This window comes from Mauremys reevesii, linkage group 2, assembly GCF_016161935.1.
Source record: "Mauremys reevesii isolate NIE-2019 linkage group 2, ASM1616193v1, whole genome shotgun sequence".
Taxonomy (NCBI): Eukaryota; Metazoa; Chordata; order Testudines; family Geoemydidae; genus Mauremys; species Mauremys reevesii.
In genome coordinates, this window is record NC_052624.1 from 178,143,810 (window position 1) to 178,156,835 (window position 13,026).

Consider the following 13,026-nt stretch of genomic DNA (forward strand, 5'->3'; position numbering starts at 1 on the left):
CACGCTGAGGCTTGGGCTGCACTTAAACATTATGTCTGGCTGTATTAGAAGTTTACTCACACCCCTCTTAATCCAGCTATGCCACCAACCCCCTCAGGTGGATGCAGCTGGCTCAATGGATGTGAGCGGCTCTCCCCAGAGTGAATGTTGCTCTGGGTGGTGGCTTCCTACTCCAACAGAGAACCCCCTTCTGGCAGTGTAGGCTGCCTCTACCCTACCTGGCTGTGCTGACATAGCTGGGCTGGCATAGGGTCCGTCGCATAGAAGTAGCCTAAAAGCTTGTCTTCCTGTGAAGTTGCTCTGGAATAGCTATTCGTGAATAACGGCCTGTGTAGACACTTCTATTCTGGAATAAGAGGGATTTTTCCCAAATTAGTCCAATCTGCTTTAGAGTTCAGTTTCTGCTGGTGGGTCTGCACTGATGGTAGGTGTCTGGCCACAGCCATGCTGTATAAAGTGACCAGGCTGGATGGGGTGGCAGGCCCGGTGAGAGAACTTTTGGGCTGTAGTACATCATGGTTGCTGTGACCACATCCCCTCTTATTTCACTTTATTTACTCAGATGCTACTACATTTGGGTGATCCTCTGAATTTAGGGCTCTGGTACAATTGTTCTCCCTTCCCTCCTGTCAGCACTGCGTGGTAGTGATGGAGGAGGCTGAGGCAAAAGCCAACAGCAAGGACTGTCTCAGAATTATTCATTTAAGAGTACAATATACAATTATAAAAATGTATTTTGGTATCTTATTTCAAGGCTAAAATGACTCATCTGATTCTGTGAGTGGAAAATAATTTGAAATACCAATATTAAGATTAACAGTGTTATCTCTGCTATGTCCTGATTATCCCATTTGTTGCACAGTGCACAAAGCACAGGAGATGGGGCAAACTGTGTGCAAAAGTGCCACGGACTAAAGTTCACCAACCTCCATGCACTGTGATGCTGCACCTGGGCACAAAGGATGATGGGCTGTTCTCCTTGCATACAGAACTCAGTAGATATGAACTATTGTAATAGACAGTGTTGGCTGGCCAGAGGAAAAACACCTGCACTAGATAATTACCTAAAAGTATGCATTTGACAAAGGCACAGAACATGTGTGAAGTAAAATAGTCTCTAGCTCAGTGGTGGGCAACCTGCAGCCAGTCACCGTAATCCCCTGGCGGGCTGAAAGACAGTTCGTTTACATTGACCGTCCACAGGCATGGCTGCAGTTTGCCTTTCCTGTGCAATGGGAGCTATAGGAAGTAGCACGGGCCACAGGGATGTGCTGGCCGCTGCTTCCAGCAGCTCCCATTGGCCAGGAACAGTGGACCGTGGCCACTGGAAGCTGCGAGTGGCTGTGCCTGTGGACAGTCAATGTAAACAATCTCTCAGCCTACCAGCAGATTACCCTGCCATGTGTGGCCCGTGGGCCACAGGTTGCCTACCACTGCTCTAGCTGCTTTAACCTATGTAGGGAGTCACATAAGCCAGTATGAAAGTAAGGAACACATCAGCAGACAAGGGAGGTCCCAGAAAGAGGTAGCAGTCCAGGTGAATAGGCAGCATAGAGTGCATAGGAATAGGCAGTCTGACAAGAATAAAAGTTGAGGGAAAAATGGGGTTCTGGAAAAAAATCTTAAGAATAAAAGGAAAAAAAAAGAGTACAGAACTAACTAGTGGAACGTCACCACATGGGTGGACATTAATGTTCTTGCTTCAGTTTACTCAGCATGGCTCATCTGCTTCTGTCTATCTGGGTATTTGTTCTGCATCCATCAGGATAGTGTCTGACCACTATTATTAATTTTTATTACAGTAACTCCTGGATGCCACCCTAGAAAGGTCCCCATTGTGTTAGGCACTGTACAAATGGAGTAATGCACAATCCCTGCCATGAAAAGTTTAAATAGATAAGACACATGCAGGGTGAGAGAAAGGGATACAAAATGCAAGTGGAGTGAAGAGGCTTGCAAACTACATGTTAGTTCCAGGATTAATTTTTTTTAAATTCTTTAGGAGAAGCTTTGCTTCTATTCACCATCCTTTCTTCACAGGAAGTTTAGGTGGATCCTTGGGCTAAGATTTTTTTTTTCCCCCAGGTATTTATACTTCACCACCAGTGTAGTTTCAATAATTTCTGCATCTAACCAAAGTATTCTTGGAATTGTTATTGAGGTAAAGCTTACCCAGGAACATAAGAGCTACCAGTGTGAAGCAGACCAGCAGTCCATTTAATCAGATATCCTCTCTGACAATGGTCAGAGGAAGGTGCAAGAAACTCCTACCTGAGAAGTAGGAGAACCTGCCATCAAGAGAACTTTATTCCCAACACTGGGCAGTTAATGTTTGTTTATACCTAGGGACCTACCAAATTTATAGCCATGAAAAACACATCATGGACCACGAAATCTGTTTTTTTTTTTGTGTGCTTTTACCCTATAGTATACAGATTTCATGGGGGAGACCAGCATTTCTCAAATTGGGGGTCCTGACCCAAAACAGAGGTGCAGGGGGGTTGCAAGGTGATTTCAGGGGGGACTGCAGTATTGCCACCCTTATTTCTGCGCTGCCTTCAGAGCTGGGTGGCAAGAGAGGAGAGGCTGGTGGCCGGGTGCCCAGCTCTGAAGGCAGCATCCTGCCAGCAGCAGCACAGAAGTAAGTGTGACAATACCATACCATGCCATCCTTACTTCTGCGCTGCTGCCTTCAGAGCTGGGCAGCCAGAGAGTGGTGGCTGCTACCAGGGCCCAGCTCTGTAGGCAGCAGTGGAGATGTAAGGGTGGCAATACCATACCATGCCATCCTTACTTCCACGCTGCTGCTGGTAGTGGCTCTGCCTTCAGAGCTGGGCTCACAGCCAGCAACCGCCGCTGTCCAGCTGCCCAGATCTGAAGGCAGCGCCACCGCCAGCAGCAGCACAGAAGTAATGGTAGCAGTACCGCAACCCCCACTACAATAACCTTGTGACCCACCCCAACTCCTTTTATGGGTCAGGAGGACCCTTACAGTGAAATTTCAGATTTAAATAGCTGAAATCATGAAATTTACAGTTTTTAAAATCCTATGACTGTGAAATTGACCAAAACGGACCATGAATTTGGTAGGGCCCTATTTATACCTGAAGCATAAGAGTTTATTATTATTTGTATTATGGTTACACAGATTCTAATCTGGTCTCAGGGGCATATGGTGGTAGGTACTGTACACATACAGAACAAAAAAGCAAAACAAAAAGAGCCTTGCCCCAAAGAGCTTACAATCTCCATAAATATTTATATCCCTTACTGGGTTTTTTCCCTCCCTTTCTTTTAACCTTATTTTATGTATACAACAGCTGCAATACATTAATATCTAATCCTTTCTAATCCTTTTCTTAATCATGCTAAGCTCTTGGCCTCAGTAATATCACATAGCAATAGCATGCATAGGTTAATTAAGAATTGTTAAAAAACCAAGCATTTCTTTGTGTGTGTCATTTCCATACTGCCGGCAAAGAAATAAATTTCATTTCATAATCTTTCCTAGGAGTTTTACACATATACTGAGCAAGATGGAGTGTAGAATTGAGCTACACCTGACAAGAGAGAGCTCTCATGGCAGAGATGCAACTGCCTGTTACAACTCTTTGGGATCTTTCTGAGAGGACTCACTAGACTCTGTTCATTGTGACTGCACTCTCCTGCTAGCTCTCTTAAGTGAATCAGCAGCACACCATGATTTATGGTGTCAACCACTGTTGATTAATCTAGTAGGATGAGCATAGATCAGGGGCGGCTCCAGGCACCAGCATGCCAAGTGCGTGCCTGGGGCGGCAAGCCACGGGGGGGGCGCTCTGCCAGTCGCTGTGAGGGTGGCAGGCAGGTTGCCTTCGGCGGCTTGCCTGCGGAGGGTCCGCTGGTCCTGCGGCTTCAGCGGACCTCCCACAGGCTGCCGCTGAATTCGCGGGACCAGGGAACTCCCGCAGGCAAGCCGCCGAAGGCAGCCTGCCTGCTTGCTGTGCTTGGGGCAGCAAAATATCTAGAGCCGCCCCTGGCATAGACCCCTTGTCTATGGCAAGAGCAGGTCGTTCACCAGTATCAATAGTATTATTGAAGTGCTGTCACAGGCCTGAAGTATGATGATGGGTGTGGGATGGTGGCAGAAGTCAACCGTTGCTATCTTGTCAATCTACCCTCAGGTGTAATTAAGATCCTTTACATGGCATGATGATTTGAATTTCCTTGCCTATCCCCGTAACAATGAAACTTCCCCCACCCTAGTCACCATGTAAGAACTAAGATGTGCCATTGGCGCATCCCCAATCCCATACCTCCTGCTTCATAGGCCATGTACTAGTGAAATTGCTTCATTATCTGTCACTGAGCATGTACCATGGTGAAACCCAAACCTGCTCTTCTCCAACATCCCTTCTGGAACTGCTTGTTATCTATAGCAGTCAAATTCAAAATGCCTTTATTGCTATGACAAACTATACAAGTGTTGCCAAAAGTCCCGGAGTCTCTGTCAGCTAAAACATCTACCCAGCTTGGGGTTTTAGAGTGTATAAGAGTAAATTCCTGGTGCTCGCTAGTATTTGTCTGTATTGTCCATTCCTGATTTGGTGGCAGTCACGCGAGAGACATGAGCAGAACAATTCCTGAGCTGTTGTGCTATCCTAGCTATTGGGGGATTGGTGCTCTACAAAAGGCTGCCAAGTGCTCCGGTAATCACAGACACCTTATCAATTTTTGCATCTCTGTAATAAACAGATGCATTCCCTTTGATGGGCAGGTTGAGTATTAACTAGCTCCTACCCACACTGGTTATACAGGATGCAATTTATGATCCATCTGGGGAGGATAGTCACATGCATGTGACATACAATGTTTTTTGCATAGTTGTGTGGGTTTTTTTTTTAAATTGTCCACTGATCAGAACAATGAAGGCCTCTCTGTTGTGCTTCCCTCTCTCTTATCCTATATTTCTCTCTCTCTCTCCCACTTTGTCTCTCCTGTTCTTATTCCTTGCTCTCTCACCTTCTCAATTTGGCAATGCTTTTAAAGTGCATTGAGATCCTTAAAAGAAAGGGACTACAGAAGTACACTGTACCATTATTATTACTTTAACTCTCCTTTCTTTTGCTCCTCTTTATTTCCTGTGTGTCTCTTCACATTCTGGGTCAAACTACCAGCAGCAGCCAAGGATTAACACTGCTACAGAGATAGACTTTACCACCAGAGGTGACATGGAATGAAACTGACTGGGATCACATGATTCCAGTCAGTTCCTTTTGGCAGCTTCTCCTTGGGTAAAACTCCTTTGTGTGTGAGAACAGTCATAGTGCATGCTGTTTCTTGGAATTGTCTTGATTGCTGGTGCACGTCACTCATGTGGAAAGTGGTGTATGAATTGAGACACATGGAGGGAGGCTTAGAATTAGAAGCTAGTCCAACACAGAATCACAGAAATGTAGGGCTGAAATGGTCTTTGAGAAGTTTTCAAGTTCAGTCCCATGCACTGAGGCAGGACCAAGTAAACCTAGACCATTCCTGACAGGTGCTTGTCCAGCCTGTTCTTAAAAACAGCCAGTGACAGGGATTCCACAACCTCCCTTGGAAGACTACTCCAGAACCTAACTAGCCTTATAGGTAGAAAGTTCTTCCTAATATCTAACCTAAATCTCCCTTGCCACAGATTAAGCCCAATACTTCTTATCCTACCTTCGGTGGATGTGGAGAACAATTGATCACAGTCCTCTTTATAAGAGCCCTTAACATATCTAAAGACTTATCAGGTCCCCCTAAGCCTTCTTTTCTCAAATCTAAACATGCCCAGTTATTGTAAACTTCTCATATGTGCGGTTTTTAAAACCTTTTTATTGTTTTGTTGCTGTTCTCTGGAATCTCTCCAATTTGTCTTTTTTCTTGAAGTATGGCATCCAGAACTGGACACTGTACTCCAGCTGAGGCCTCACCAGTACTGAGTAGAGTGGAACAAATATTTTCCATGTCTTACATAAAACTCCTGCTAATACACCCCAGACCGATATTAGCCTTTTCCACAACTGCCTCACATTGTTGACTCATTCAGTTTGTGATCCTCTATAACTCTGACCCTTCCAGCAGTATTATCCCCTAATCAGTCCCCTCCCACCCAATTTGTGGTTGTGCATTTGTTTTTTGTTTTTTTCCTTCTTAAGTGAAGTACTGTGCATGTCTCTTTATTGAATTTCATCTTGTTGAATTTAGATCAGTTCTCCAATTTGTCAAGTGTGTTTTGAAATTCTAACCCTATCCTCCAAGTTGCTTGCAACTCCTCCAGCTTGGTATCATCTACAACTTGTATAAGCATACTCTCCACTCTATTATCCAAGTCATTAATGAAAATACTGAACTGATGCTTTGAGGGGCACACTTATCCATCCATATATACATAAATACTCTCTTTTGCACATAAAAAGTCCTTCTAATATTCTCACATCTCTTTCTTAACTTAAAAAAATACTTCCAGGCCTGTTGTGCTGAATAAGGTTCTCTGGGGAAGTGAATGTCAATGATTGAAAGATGTTGCTGCTTCCACCAGTGCAAATTTGCCATAACCAACATAATCGTTGCTCTGTAATGAAAACGGAACAGCACATAGCATCTTACAATGAGATGTTTTATGCGGTTATTTGGTTGTCACCTTTCTTTTCTACCAAGCACTATCAGAGAAGCGTCTTCACCAAAATTGTCAGATGTGACTAGTGATTTTGGATAGCTCAGTTTTAGGATGCTCTAATTGAGATACTGAAAATGAGTCCCCTTTAAAGTAAGTTCTGAGCAACCAGCCTCTGAAAGTTGGGCCCTCTGTATGTGTCTGAAGATGGGAACCCAGAAATGAGGGTTAAATTCAGGAGTGATTTACATGGTGCTACATGTCAGTAAGTTGGTTTAAATGTGTACAAGCTGGAATAATTTACATGGGAGTGGGAGGAGGAAGTTGCAGCAGGTGGATGTAAGAAATCCCCAGGAGATTCTTTATTGTATATGTTCTTACACCTCTGTCACTTTTCCTGCTGAAACCCCTCCCTTCTGCCACCAGCATATAATATGCACCCATTTACAATGATTTACCCCAATTTATACTAACATATCTTTTATCAGATGTATCATCCTTGAACTTGGCCTAGAGATGTTAAGTGACATGCAGAAAGCTATACAACAGTCAGTTGCAGAGTCAGGAATAGCACATACAAGTGCTGACACCCTTCTCTAAATACTGAGATTAGAAGTTGACCTATATTTTTTGTATTTGCTTCCATCTATAAAAGCTAAACATTTTTCATAAGCATTCAATAATTTATGTGGTTCTGATGCTCAGATTTACATGCCAGTTATTAAAATGAATCATCAGGGCCTCTATAGTTTGTCTTCCTATATTGATTACTTTATGAAGTAGGATAGTATTACTTCCCCAGTATCCTTCTCAATTTGAGCCCAGAATTGATCACTGCAAAATTCTATGCAGATGTTGCGACATACAATCTGCTGCTACATGTAGGATCTGCTCCTCTTATGTCATCTTCAACCTTTTTAAAATTCCTTGCAGAAAAATATATCCTCCCCCTCTCGAGGCACCTTCAGGAATTCTTAACAGCATGCCACCTTTTAATCTGAGCTTGTTTTCCAGGTCACCAATTTAATTTCTGAGCATTTCACATTCTTTAGCGTTCTCAAAATAGAGTCATCATTGATTATTTTCATGTCTTTAAAATGTTCTTTCATGCTTTAGCAATGCTGAGCCAAAGCTTTTGGATTTCACCTCAGTAGCCATTATTACCCAGATGACAAAAATCTTTCCTAACATTAGTCCTCACTACTGCAAGTCTAACATCATTTGATAAATCAAATCTCTAACCCTTAATCCATGACTGCTGGGATTTTGGGAACAATATGCTGATACTTAAAGCACACCAACATTTATTTTTAGGCATAACACAGCATTTATCTTCATCTTCCTGGGAAACTAACAAACACCATTTAGAAAAATCAGGTCTGAGGGCATTATGTTGCCAAAATAATAAAAGTAGGACACAAAACAAACAGGTAGCTATTAAAAGCTTTCTGTGATCATGACTGACCAATATGTAATGAACAATAGACCTGATTCTGACACAGTCAACATTTGACATTTACCATTAAATGAGACATAGCTGAAATGACTAGTTTCCGCCATATTTAGAATAGAAAATACTTGTGGTAACTGTATGGTCAGCTACCAAATATTGATTTTATAATGACTTCTGCTGTATCCCTTAAATTTTTAAAGGGACATGTAAACAGGTTGGACTCACCCCTGCGGCGCCTCCTGCTGGTGACTCCAGGAATTAGCTCATTCCAGCACTGGAGCGCCCTCTGCAGGCCAGTGATCCACCTGTTCTCTGGCCCCAAGTCCCTCCCTGGACCCCGGTGCCCTTTTACATGGGGTGCTGCCCCCTGGCAGTAACCCCTTTCCTCTCAGGGAACCCCCACCCTCTATCCCCACCTTGCCTCAATGTATGGCTACTACCAGTCATTGTCTAGCCCCACATCCTGGGGCAGACTGCAGTATCAGCCTACTCATCACTGGCAAGGAGGGTTTGGACCTGCTACCTTAGCCTACCCCTGGGCTGCCCTCTGCAACCCCCAGCACCTTTTAGCCCAATGCTAGGCCGCAGCCTGGGGCTTTCCAGGCTGGAGCTCCCCAGCCTTTCCCCAGCCCTGCTCCACTAAGGTACCCAGTCTCTAGCTCCCTACAGCCAGGCCCATCTCCCTCTATAGCTAGAGAGAGACTGTTTGGGCTCCTGTCTCACAGCCTTTTGTAGGGGCCAGCTGTGGCCTGATTGGGGTGTGGCCCAGCTGCAGCCACTTCCCCAATCAGCCCAGCTTTTAGAGCCGCAGCTCCCAAGCCCTGCCAGGCCGCTTTTAAACCCCTCAGGGCAGGAGCAGGGGCCGGGGCCGGGACCCACGCCCACGCCCACCCTGCTACAGGACACAATCAGCATATTTTAATGCACTATTATTACAAATAACACCTAATAAAGAGATTAGAGAATATAAATATTACTTTGTGCATTTTATTCCACTTTGTCTATAATCATTTTCACTATTTCCACTGTGAAGTCCATTAATTAGTCATCTTCCCCTTTTGTTTGAATAAAATCACACTCACTGATAAAAGTTAAAAGTGCAAAAATCTGATGGCAGAGCAGGTTTCATAGCAGATTGGTGTGGTAATGTAAGAGATGTTTTCAGGAACGTGTCAATTACAAACACTGAGATAGTAATCTCTTTTCTCAGATGAACAAAGGGGGGATATGAGAGAGGTCTGTAAAATCATGAATGGTGTGGAGAAAGTATTTACCCCTTCATATAACATAAGAACCAGGGGTCACCCAATGAAATTAACAAGCAGCAGGTTTAAAACAAACATAAGGAAGTACTTCTTCATACAAGCACAGTCAATCAGTGGAACTCATTGCCAGGGGATGTTGTGAAGGCCAAAAGTATAACTGACTTAAAAAAGAATTAGACAAGTTCATAAAGAAAAATAGGACCATCGGTGGCTATTAGCCAAGACAGTCAGGAATGCAAACCCATGTTCTGGGTGTCCCATAATCTCCGGCTGCCAGAAACTGGCACTGGATCACTTGATAATTGCCCTGTTCTATTCATTCCCTTTGAAGCATCTGGCCCTGGCCACTGTTGGAAGACAGGATACTGGTCTAGATGGACCACTGGTCTGACCCAGTTTGGCCATTCTTACATTCTATTTCCTTTTGCTGTGTTTTTGCAACGTTGGTTTTGATTTTGTGTCTTTTTCTAGTGGTGAGGCAGTAGGGAAGGCTTTCGCCTATTTCACAAATAGTGCAGTTGTGCTTTCATGATATCAGTTAACAGAAAATGGAAAGACACCTATAGTTATTAAAAATATCCTGAGATCCACTTTCAGTATGACATTGTGTACCTAAACTTTCCAGTAAAGCAGAGCTGGATGTCCCATTTCAATGACCTAGTTTCTATTATAATGCGGATATAGATTGACTTGATATTTCAATGCTGTTGTTTGTGCACTGCTAAAGAACAATTTTCCAAATAACATTGTTATTTGATTTATTACCTACTTTATAAAACCCAGATATCAGCTTATTAAACTACATTGTAAAGATATCATGACAAGTATTGGAGCATCTTAATTTTCTGCTAATAAATACTTCTGCTAACATAATGTATATTTATATCATGTCCATTAAGTTTATGGATCTATGTTCCTTCCTTATGTAGTTCCATATACTAGCAACAATACAAACCAAGAAATGAGTTTTAAGGTGGTAACTTCACTATCCAGGTCAGTAAAGTCATGTGGCTTTCAGCTTCATTTTCTGTAATACTATTACAGCCAGATTATTATTAGCCAGAATTGTACTGCTAGTTGTTTTGTTTTATGGCTTAACTACAGTTTTATTATGCTTTGCTGTTGGTTTTATGGGTATGATGCAAAGTTCAACTTACACATGCAAAAAAATAGGTTAAAAACTTCATTAAGGCTGAAAAGTCAAGCACTCAAAAGTTAGGAAACACCTGAATTAAGGTTGCCTGTGCAACCCTAATTTGGCCCCTTTGTGTGCATGAATTATGATACAGTCTAACTACATGATCACACACTATTTTTTTCTATATCCTACGACCTCTGCCTCATTCAGTGCATGGAATGGATGGTGCTCAATGAGTGAGCAACTGTTCAATCTATTGTTTTTTCTTCATTGTCCTATGTGTGGCTCCAGGCCTTGTTTACTGCCTACTTCAAACCTTGCTCTGAAGATAGAATTATGAATTTCCTCACAGGCTTTTTTATGGTGCTTATCATTATGGTGTCTAAGAGCTTCACAGACATTAATGAATTTATTTTCACAAGACTCTTGTGAGATTAGGGAATATTATTTTTTCCCCTGAGAGAGTAAGGTCAAAAGTCTATGATTTTGGGTGCCAAATTTAAGGTGCCTAGGACCTTATTTTTCAGAGTACTAAGGATTATATGTAGTTCATATGTTCAAACATAGCACCCAGTGATTTCAGTTGCTGCTGTGGGTGCTCAAGGCTTCTTCAAATTAGACCCCAAGGCCTCATGTCAGGCATCTAGAAAATGAGCAACGCAATTTGTAACACCTGTGAAAAGTTTGGTTTAAGTGACCTGATTAGCATCACATAGGAACTTTGTGGCACAGGTAGGGATACACAGCTGTTCTCCAGGGCATCATTCACTTACCTTAGTCAGAGACCATCCTCACTTTTTCAGAAATCTCCTGCCTCATTCACTATACACCTTCCAACTTCTGCAACAAATGAGGCAAGGGTCCTACAGACAATGGTTTCCTTCACTACACAACCTCGGTTCATCCCCAGAGCAGGTCCATCCTATGCAATGAATGAGGCATAGGTCCTGTGGGAAGAACCCTATGTGATCATGTAATCAAAAACTGTGTCATAATGAGTATACACAAGGGGGCAAATTTAGGTTGTAAGGCCAACCTTACTTCTGGCATTTCCTAACTTCGGAGTGCTTGACTTTGCAACCTTAATAATACTGACACCCATATGGGTCATCAGCAGGGTTGGAATTTTTAGCTCCACCACATAATCTTCTGCTAACAGTGTTAATGGAGTAACTGATAGCAGTTGTAGGTTGTAATGCTCTCTGTGGACCAGCACTAGAGAGGGCTGAGACCCTTTGCCAGTGGGTTTCACAGATATTTGCTGACAGCAAAGGAATGATGAGACTCAAGAATCCAGGGTTCCATTCCAGACTATGGAAGGGAGTGTGCTCAAGTGGGCACAGGCTCATCTGCTCATTCCTCCTAAGTGTGATCCCTTCTGCACTGTCTCCACCAGCTTATTGCTGTCTTAGTCCTGTCTGTTCCCTAACCCTGTCTCCTCATCCCAGTCCCATTCTCCTCACTTCGTCAGTCCCAGTCTCCACTTCTCAGGTGTCTCATTCCAGTCCCGATCTCCTTACCTACTCTCACACTTCTGAACATCCTGCCCCAGTTCCCCACCCCAATTCCAGTATCCTTGTACCACCATTCCAAGTTCCCCTCCTCCCCCCACCAGCTCTTTGTCCCAGTCTCCTTGCCTAACCAATTCCAGTCCCCACCCACAACTTGGCTCTTCATCCAATCTGTCTCTCCCCCCGGGCTCCAGTCGCCCTTTCCTACCCACCAACCAGACTCCAGTCCCCCTGTATTTCCTCTCCCTGCTTCCCCCACCCATCTTCCCTTTCTTCACTGGTTCCCTGTCAATACCCCTTCTCCAGCTTCTCACCTAGTGTCATGCCCCCTGCAGTTCTTCATCCCGTTTTCTTTGCCAAGTCTGTTGCAGCTCCTCATCTCATCTGTCTCTCTCCTCCATCCAGACCTCCAATTCCCCACTTCACCCCCTGCTGCCCACATTCACTGTCCAAATATCACTCCCTGGGCACCTCATAAAGTCTGTGTTGTCTCCTCCTTCCTCCTAAATGTTAACTTACTGCTTTTTGATTGGATTACATAACGTAAGTGCTTCAGCCAATCAGAAACCATTTAAACCATAAATGTAGTTTATAGAGACTATGCTGTACTTGTATGGATAAATTAGCTTCCGACTGGCCCATAAGTAGTAAAATCTTATTTGTCACTAAAGTGAGCTGATATGACACCCAGAGACCTACTGAGCAAGGTGATATTGTTGCAGTCATATTTGTAGCCAGGCAATCACATTTTACTAATCTGATGAGTGAGCGGATGATCATTAATTTCCTGATAAAAGTTTTTCTCTCACTCACAAATAAAAAGACATGCTAAAATACATGGTTTTAGGGATACAGAGTAGTTTGTTCAAAGATTAGGAAATACCAGGATTAAGGGGACAGAATAGAGGTTTCACTGATAACCTTCTGTTCCTTGTACATTCTGTGAATTTGTTATGGCAGCTGGTGAGATACAAATGTGAAACCAATAGGTGCCTTTTCTAAAGTTCCTTTTCGGTGTGTAATCAGACTTTGGGCAA